Below are 7878 nucleotides of genomic sequence, written 5' to 3'. Positions count from 1 at the left end.
ATACTTTTACTTAAGTACTTTTCCAATCGGGACTTTTAACTTGTACCGAGAATTTTCAGAGTGGTTAGGTATGCTACTTGTAATTAAGTGAAGACTAAAATGCACTTTCTCCTCCATGTGGATAAAATATTCAAGTTTAAAAGAATTGGTTTTGCAACAACACAGAGGGTGCAGCGATACGCCTTGCAGCGTCCTGGTCCTGCCTTAATCTAAAGAACAACGGTGAGTGGTTTTATTAGAGGTTTGACCGAAATGCTGAGATGGAGTGGAGCCCGTTCACTCATCTTCCCGTTGATTTCTCCTCCTTCTTTAGCTGCTTTGTTGTTTTTCTGTTTCAAATACAGGACAGCGAATCTGTCCCCTGCGACACTGCCAGTGTTTGACAACATGGGACGTTTTTCTACAAAATGTATTGTCCCTGTCGTGCATACGTATGGACACCGTCGGTGTGACGACTGGCTGAGACGCACGAGGAAGCTCGCGAGCCTCAACAAGCTGTAGCCGAGCTGAACGAGTCCCAGTGGCTGCGGTGTCTGAGCGTTGGAAACGCGGAAGAACGGCATGACATTGGGAGGGACATTGGTCTGTTTCAAGGAGGACAGGCTGGATGGCGAAGGTCCATGTCGCCCCGCTACAAGCCTCCTGCGGGAGTGGGAATGGGCACAGACGTCGTGTGTACGACGCGGTGTCCCGGAGACCGTGCGAAAGTGCCGTGAAGAAACTGCATGTCGACGCGCCCGGAAACGAGAGCTCGCCTTGCAGAGTTTTTCTGGGCGCTGGCAATTCTGGAAACTGCATCAAAATGTGGTGCACTGGACTAGTGGTGGCTACAGAGGAACGGTATGGTCTCAGAAAATGATTCATGGCTGAACAAAGGTTCCAAACATTCCTTCGTCTGGTGAGACTTCGCTAAAAGGTGGTGTGGCTCTTCACGTTAGCTGTTTAACGGTTGTTAAGAGATGCATTTTCGTTGAGATATGATGCCTAATAAAAGCACACTTCAGAAACTAGATTTGCAGTGGGGGTGTAAGCTTATGAACGTTTGGTGGTCATCCGATGTATTCAACGTTAAAAGGAAGCTCTGTTTAATGCATTCTGACTACTTTTCGCAAGGCAGGAGTTAGCATTGTTGGCTGCCATGACACAGGCTAGCTGGGGAAGGTGATTTGTGAAGGAGCTCCCGAGGCACACTCAACTAAAAATGAAGTCTGCTGTTTGTGCAGAATTCTTAGGTGTCTCCACATTCTTTGATAGTCCATTTAACTTAAACCAACCCACCCTCACAATGTTTCCTTTAATCCTGCCTTACTGTGCGGCTGGTTTCCTGTGCGGTTCTATGTAATCCAGTATGGTAAGACAATGCAGAGTGACCATCACTCTAAAACCACTGTGTGCTTTATACCCTTTTATAGTTAGGGGCACTTGATCGGCTTTTACCTCTATTTGAAATCTGCATCTCACAAGGACTTGTAGAGGGTGTTTTAGCATCACAAATAGTTTACAGTCCTATTTTGATGGATACACCACTTTTGGGCGTCATTAAAAATGAGTTTTCTCCTCTAACAACATCAAACATGCATGCCAAAGGCATGTTTAATTGCTGTGTACTGGATCCACAATCGTCTCAATCACCTGTGTTTCAATTCAGATACTACCACCCACACATACTTTTCAAGAACAACTCTGATAAAGGAAGGCGGGCCATTCGAGGAGTTTGGAGTGGAATTGGCTTCCGTCAGACAGTTCGTGAGTGCACCTTCACTGGCTGTTTGGAAAAAAAACAATGAATTTCAATCCTGAAATCATATCAAACATTATGTCTGGGCGATATGGAGAAAATCAAAACCTCAATATCGTACCCGGCAAACGATATTTGGAGTTTTGACTATTGGTGCGTTTCTCACAAAATATTTACACAATGAGATTAAATATCATCAGTAATAGGTGATATGACTAAGTGGGTAGGGCATAAAGAACAGTTTACAGCTCTGGTAGGGGGGAATAACAGAAATTACATCATTTACTGTAATGTCTCTTTTAAACCAGGAAAAGACACCAACTAATCCACATTACGCTATCCCAAATTAAGACAAATCTATGGATCGCATCACGCTATCGATACACTGCCCAGCTCTAGTAAACAGTTATTCCCACACCATGTGTTGCATTAAAAACCCAAATAAATTTATAAACCATATTTGTCGCCCCTGGTGCAATATATTATTTTTTTCAAAGCAAAATAATCTGTTTTTCTTGCACATGTATCTGGTTGAAGTAGTGCGATCCTGGCATCACTGTGTGAATAACCTGTGTGTATCCTTTGCCGTGAGAGAGTGCTTGGTCCTCCAGAGGAGTCTTGTTACCTCTGGTTATCATTGAGTTCTGTGAAGGCGGCGACCCTCAAACCAGTTTATCCTGTCAAGCGTCCCGACCCACAAACCAACCAGCTTTAAATGCTGCAGCTGACCAGCGCTGTTGCTTTCCTGCACGAAAACAACATTTGTCCACAGAGACCTCAAACCTGACAACTCCTCCTCTCCAGAGAAGTCGTTGGGCTCCGAAAAAAATCCTCAAGATGGCTGACTTGGCCGAGCAAAGTGTGCGCTGGTTTAGGAAAAAAAAACACTCCGAGCGTAAAGAAGGCGACTAGCAAGAACAATAAACTCATGTCAACAAGTTTTGGTTAGTCACTCGACGGTGGCTTCGACTCTATATGCTCCGCTCCTGAGGTGTGGGTGGGTCACTACACAGCCAAAGCTACATATTTTGCCTTAGGCATCATTATCTGGGCCATGTTGGAGAGAATTACTTTTCATTGATGCTGATTCCTAAGCGGGAGCTGCTGGGTGCGTATGTTCGACAATGAGTTGACTGTTCCGTGTGGATGCACTGCTAGAGAATCCAAAAGATGTAACTGAACATCCCACAGAACGCAGGTCTTGTATGTCCGATGGAGTGGCGGACTTTTCGCAGGACATGCTCGCCGTCCAACCCTCAGTACCGGCCCGATGCTTTGATCTGCAGGCCCGGTGGACCAGGTTATGTGTGACCACATGACCCTCGAACCCACTGTTTCACAGGTACTTTAGCCTTCTCTTCATATTCCGTCAACCCTGCAAAATATGTCACGATTTTTTTCCGGCAGGATCACGATCACATCTAATCCTGTTTTTATTTTCCAATGTCTACACACTCTTGAAAGGTATTGGAATTTGATTGTTGAGTCATAAGGTTTGGAATAAGTATGGGGGGGAAATGAGAGTATGGAAAAATATACAATGTTTCCACCCAATTTTCTTTATTTTGTTTGTATAATATAAAATTCAGCATTTCAGTGTTTTTTGCAGCAAAATAGTTTCACCACTGTGTGAGAGCGTGGCCCAGAGCAGTTTGAAGGCGCTTCAGAGCAGGAGCATTGCCCTTGATAGCTTGCGGCATTGCCGGGCGACCTTGCTGGTCACCTGATCCATGGCAATCTGTCCCTTAATAGACGATTTAATATGTAGTGATATGTGGCCCTACGCTACCTTTTAATGTACAACAATTGATTTCCGCGATGCGGTTCAATCGGATGATGACCATCAGTCAGACCATCATCAACATACAACAATTTCTCTGTAAAGCTATCATGGACACAGTTTATTGTTCACAATCTATATCAGCCCTTATAAGAATCACCCTTGACCTATTTTCACCATTTAATTGGGCTATCTGCCTCGTGTTTGTGAATGACTAAAGCCTCTGATTTAACCGTGAATACTATTTGTATGTAACCGCTGATTTTGAACATCTGTTTCATGTTGATGGCAGTATACATACTGACGCTAGGTGTTTTGTGTAGTGTTGTGTGGGTGTGTAGTGTGTGTGGTGTGTGTGTGTGTGTGTTGGGTGTGTCGTGTGTGTGTGTGTGTGTGTGTGTGTGTGTGTGTTTGTGTGTGTTTGTGTGTGTGTGTGAAAAAAATATTTATTATATATAATATACCGTATGCCGTATATACACACACACACTTATAATATTGTTTTTAATTTAAAAAAAATAAATAGATTTTTTGAGTTCTATGATTGATTTTGATTTTTTTTTGCACGCCCCGACCCAGCCCTATCCCTGTTCTTGCTCTGATTGGTTGGTAGGTTCACATTCACTGCTCTGATGGTTGTGAGGCAGAGATGGCAAAAGTCTCACTTCCGTATCAAGTAAGTATAATATGTGTTAAAAATCTCTGGTAAAAGTAAAGTACTGATTTACTTTTTTACTCAGTAAAAGTAACAAAGTAAGGCTTGGAAATTTACTTATAAAAGTAAAAGTAGCCTTGCAAGCAAAGCTACCTGGACCAGACACATGTTACTAATGTTGCCGTGACATTTTAAATGCTAATGCTAACATAAGCCTTTTATTGTGACAGAGATACCAGTTAATAAGATCGGACGAGTGCAGAGATGAATTAAATGTGATTTGTGAAGTCTGTATATTCCATCCAATTGATTCAATTGTATTGGCGCAAAAATAAAACTCCAGGGAAATTATTTAAATTAGTGAGGACTAGATTACGGATTAAAGCTGATTCGGTTTCAACTTTGGCCCCAGGTTGTCGTTTAAAACGACGGAGACACTCTCTCTGATGATTACATCAAGCATCACGTACAGAACGGGCATGGGTAGGTCTATGCTGTGGGTGCTGTGTGTGTGGGTATAGAAAGAATAAATCATTGTAAAGGCTACCATACACAATGCATGAATCAATTATTGGCAGTAATATAACAAAAACCCACTATTACATTTATCTAATGCATTGTAACTACTGAGCATGTAACATAATGCACCTCAAAACAAACGTGCCAACGATTCACTCCTTAATAACGATCGAAGCTGTGTACCTAGTACAGGTGAAGATCACACAAAATATCACTACTAACTTCTAATTGCCACAACATAGACCAACAAAATGAACTGCACATATTGTAAGTATACAACATACAGTTCTCAAGGACGCCACACAACTCAGATTATCCCTCGACAGCTAGTCTCTTTTTCTTTTCCTCACTTTTGTTTCCGTGCGTGCGCGCCCGCTCCAGTGTGATGTCGCACAAAACGCTATTCTCCGAGCATGCACTCACAATCACACCCTGATAGACACTTCTACAAAACCAAGTAAACGGCCATTTTAAAATGTAGGGAGTAGACAAGTACAAGATTTGGTACAATGTAAGGATTAACAGTAAAAAGTTGCCAAAAAATACAATATTAGTTCCAATAAACATTCTGAAAAATTCTACTTGGTACAGTAACAGATTTGTACTGTTGGTTACTTCCTCTTTGGTTTAGTTCCTATCTAATTGCAATGCAGAGGATCAAATCCATGGTGTCGAGGCGTTTGTCAGTCCCGTATATCAAACACAACTCAACATTATTTTCAGTCACATCACTGCCCTTGCAATTGTTGGTCCTTTAATGTGCCTTTAGCTGTCTTTCCATGTTTTCATAACTTTAGTGACTGCCGTCAGTGTCTGCCCCCCCCCCCCCCCCCCCCCCCCCCCCCCGTCTCTTATGACTTTCAGATGACCTTGTTTATGCCCGATTGCCGTGTTTGTTCTTGCGTCATGTTTGCTTTCTCATGAAGGTGGATGGTAAGAGTGTGCATATTAGTGACAGTTGGTGGAGCAACTGCCAACTCCCCAGCTGACCCCCTTCTTCCTGCTCTTGCTCTCTGCCTGTCATCGCTATACTAAATTAGTACAATTGATGCTTACAGTTTTTATTAATGTTAATTCTGTGCGTAAGCATGGCATGTTGTCTTTACGTGTATTTTAAAGAACAAAACCACCCTAGTGTTTCTTCTCTCTCAGCCAATAACTGGTCATGCCTGCTATTGTTTACTTACAAGGTCATGACATCAATGTAAGTAGAGTTTGATTAGGGATACCAAAGGATCCAACCAAGACACTACTAATTCACTTCCCTAAACTCTCTCTGCCCTAAACTCTGTTTGTAGAGTTTTATGTCAGAGTAGCATTCTTACTAGGGCAAACACATCTGTAAGATGTACAGACCTCTAGGTGCACACTTAACACACGGCCACGATGGAGCAATCTATCGGATTGATATGGGCCGTGGCTCCTGTTTTTTCTCACCCCTTCGGTCATGAGACAGTGTCGGGGTGTAGTCCATTCTCACAGCTCACGTTTCCTGGATCTAACTCCTTAAAAACACACAAGTAAATAAACCACCAACTGCCTAACTCTGCTACTGTGTTTAATTTAAATATAAGTACAAGCTACATTAGGCCTAAGAGATTGCATAGTAAGCCTGTAAATACTATTAGGAGTAATATGTCAAGGATGTATAAAGGTTGTTTTAACTACGAGCAACATTGGTTGATCGTCATAGTGATCTCTTTTCCATTCCTCATTCTTCCCTACAGCCGTCAAGTCCATTTTTTTAGGCTGCAATAGTACCGGTTAGTACAATGAACTGAGTATCAGGGTTTTCAATTCGCCGCCTCTGCGAAGTGCCCACTTCTTAGCTGGATTACGTCTAGCCATGTTGGAAATATTTGGGGGCGTGATAGTTACATTACAATTGTTTCCAGCCGCTGCATTTATCAATATACAACCCATGTCTTACGCTCGTGATTGGTGTGAACGAACGTTTCAGTGAGATCCCACTGAATCCTGTGTACGAGGAATTTGGCGCTGGTTGCTAGGTTTCGGTTGTAAATGAGGCCACTGTGACCAGATCTCAGGTCGGGTTAAATACATCTGTATCTGGCATACACTTCTGAAAAAGAATCCTGTGACAGTTAAGCATGTCCCCTACACTTCTGTCTAAAACCTGCTCTACTCAGTTCACAACCAATTAAGCCACGCCAAAGAAATAGTAGAGCCCATACAGCAGCATTATGTCTCTTCACCTTGGACGTCGCCATGGTGGCTGAACAGTCTCCACTAATTTGCACATTTGAATCCAATCAATCTCCAAGGGGATCCACGAACACTTATTCATCCCACGTATAAAATGCCTGTAATCCATGTCATTTTCCAGATACTATATCCAATACACGCCCACAATGTTAATACAGTAGGGGGGTCTTTGAGGATGGACTGTCCTTTAAAGACATTCCTGCTCGAAAATGCTCTATTGTAGAGCCATTTTCTAAAACTTATTTTAATACAATTAAATATGACATTTTTAATGCAATTGATAGCGTGTTATTCTACAAGGCATATTGGGAGATACTACTAAATTTCCTGGTTTTGTTTTAGAGCTAACTGTTTTTGTGTTTACCAACCTGTCAACAACTAATTGTAGAATATGAAGCTATACCCGTAAAGCATCGGAACACCACAGTCCAAGCAGAGTGGACTGAGTATTGCCTTAAGTTCCAACAATTCCACACAGATTTTGTATTCTCTCTAGGGGTTGTGTCAAATTAATGTCAGAAGGTGCCTTCTCACCATTTAATCTGTCCTTCAAATATCAATCCATTGTAGATTCACAAACCACGTAGTTTGATCCAGGACTGTCTGATTTAGATTAATAGCTTGTGAAAGTAAGGTGTGTCCAATTTTAGGAGGCTACACTGGTATGTTGATGTTTCAGAGGCCCATTAATTCAACGTTTAGGTCGTATTATTATTGAATTGGAACTTCAACCCACTGGCCTATAGCTTTCTTTGGTTTAGCTGGAGTTTGAAATCTGCAAAGTCTTGAAGATCTGCCTTTTGTTCTCTTGGCGGCAGACTAGGGTGATTAAGTTTAGTTTTCAGGTAGGTCTGGCCATAGATCGATGTTGTCGATATCACTATATAGACCTAGATAATCGTCTTAGATTTGATATCGCTAATATGATAAGTCGGTGTCTTTACCCCGTTTTTACAGGCT

At 42.1% G+C, this 7878-nt stretch overlaps 1 pseudogene; it reads left to right on the top strand.

The window, feature by feature from the left end:
- The first annotated feature begins 433 nt into the window (after nucleotides 1–433).
- On the top strand, nucleotides 434–3057 carry LOC116687949 (serine/threonine-protein kinase 35-like; annotated as a pseudogene).
- Nucleotides 3058–7878: the final 4821 nt, after the last annotated feature.

The sequence above is a fragment of the Etheostoma spectabile genome, chromosome 4, assembly GCF_008692095.1.
Source record: "Etheostoma spectabile isolate EspeVRDwgs_2016 chromosome 4, UIUC_Espe_1.0, whole genome shotgun sequence".
Classification (NCBI taxonomy): domain Eukaryota; kingdom Metazoa; phylum Chordata; class Actinopteri; order Perciformes; family Percidae; genus Etheostoma; species Etheostoma spectabile.
Note: the sequence above shows the minus strand (reverse complement) of the source record. Positions and strands in the feature narration are given on the sequence as shown.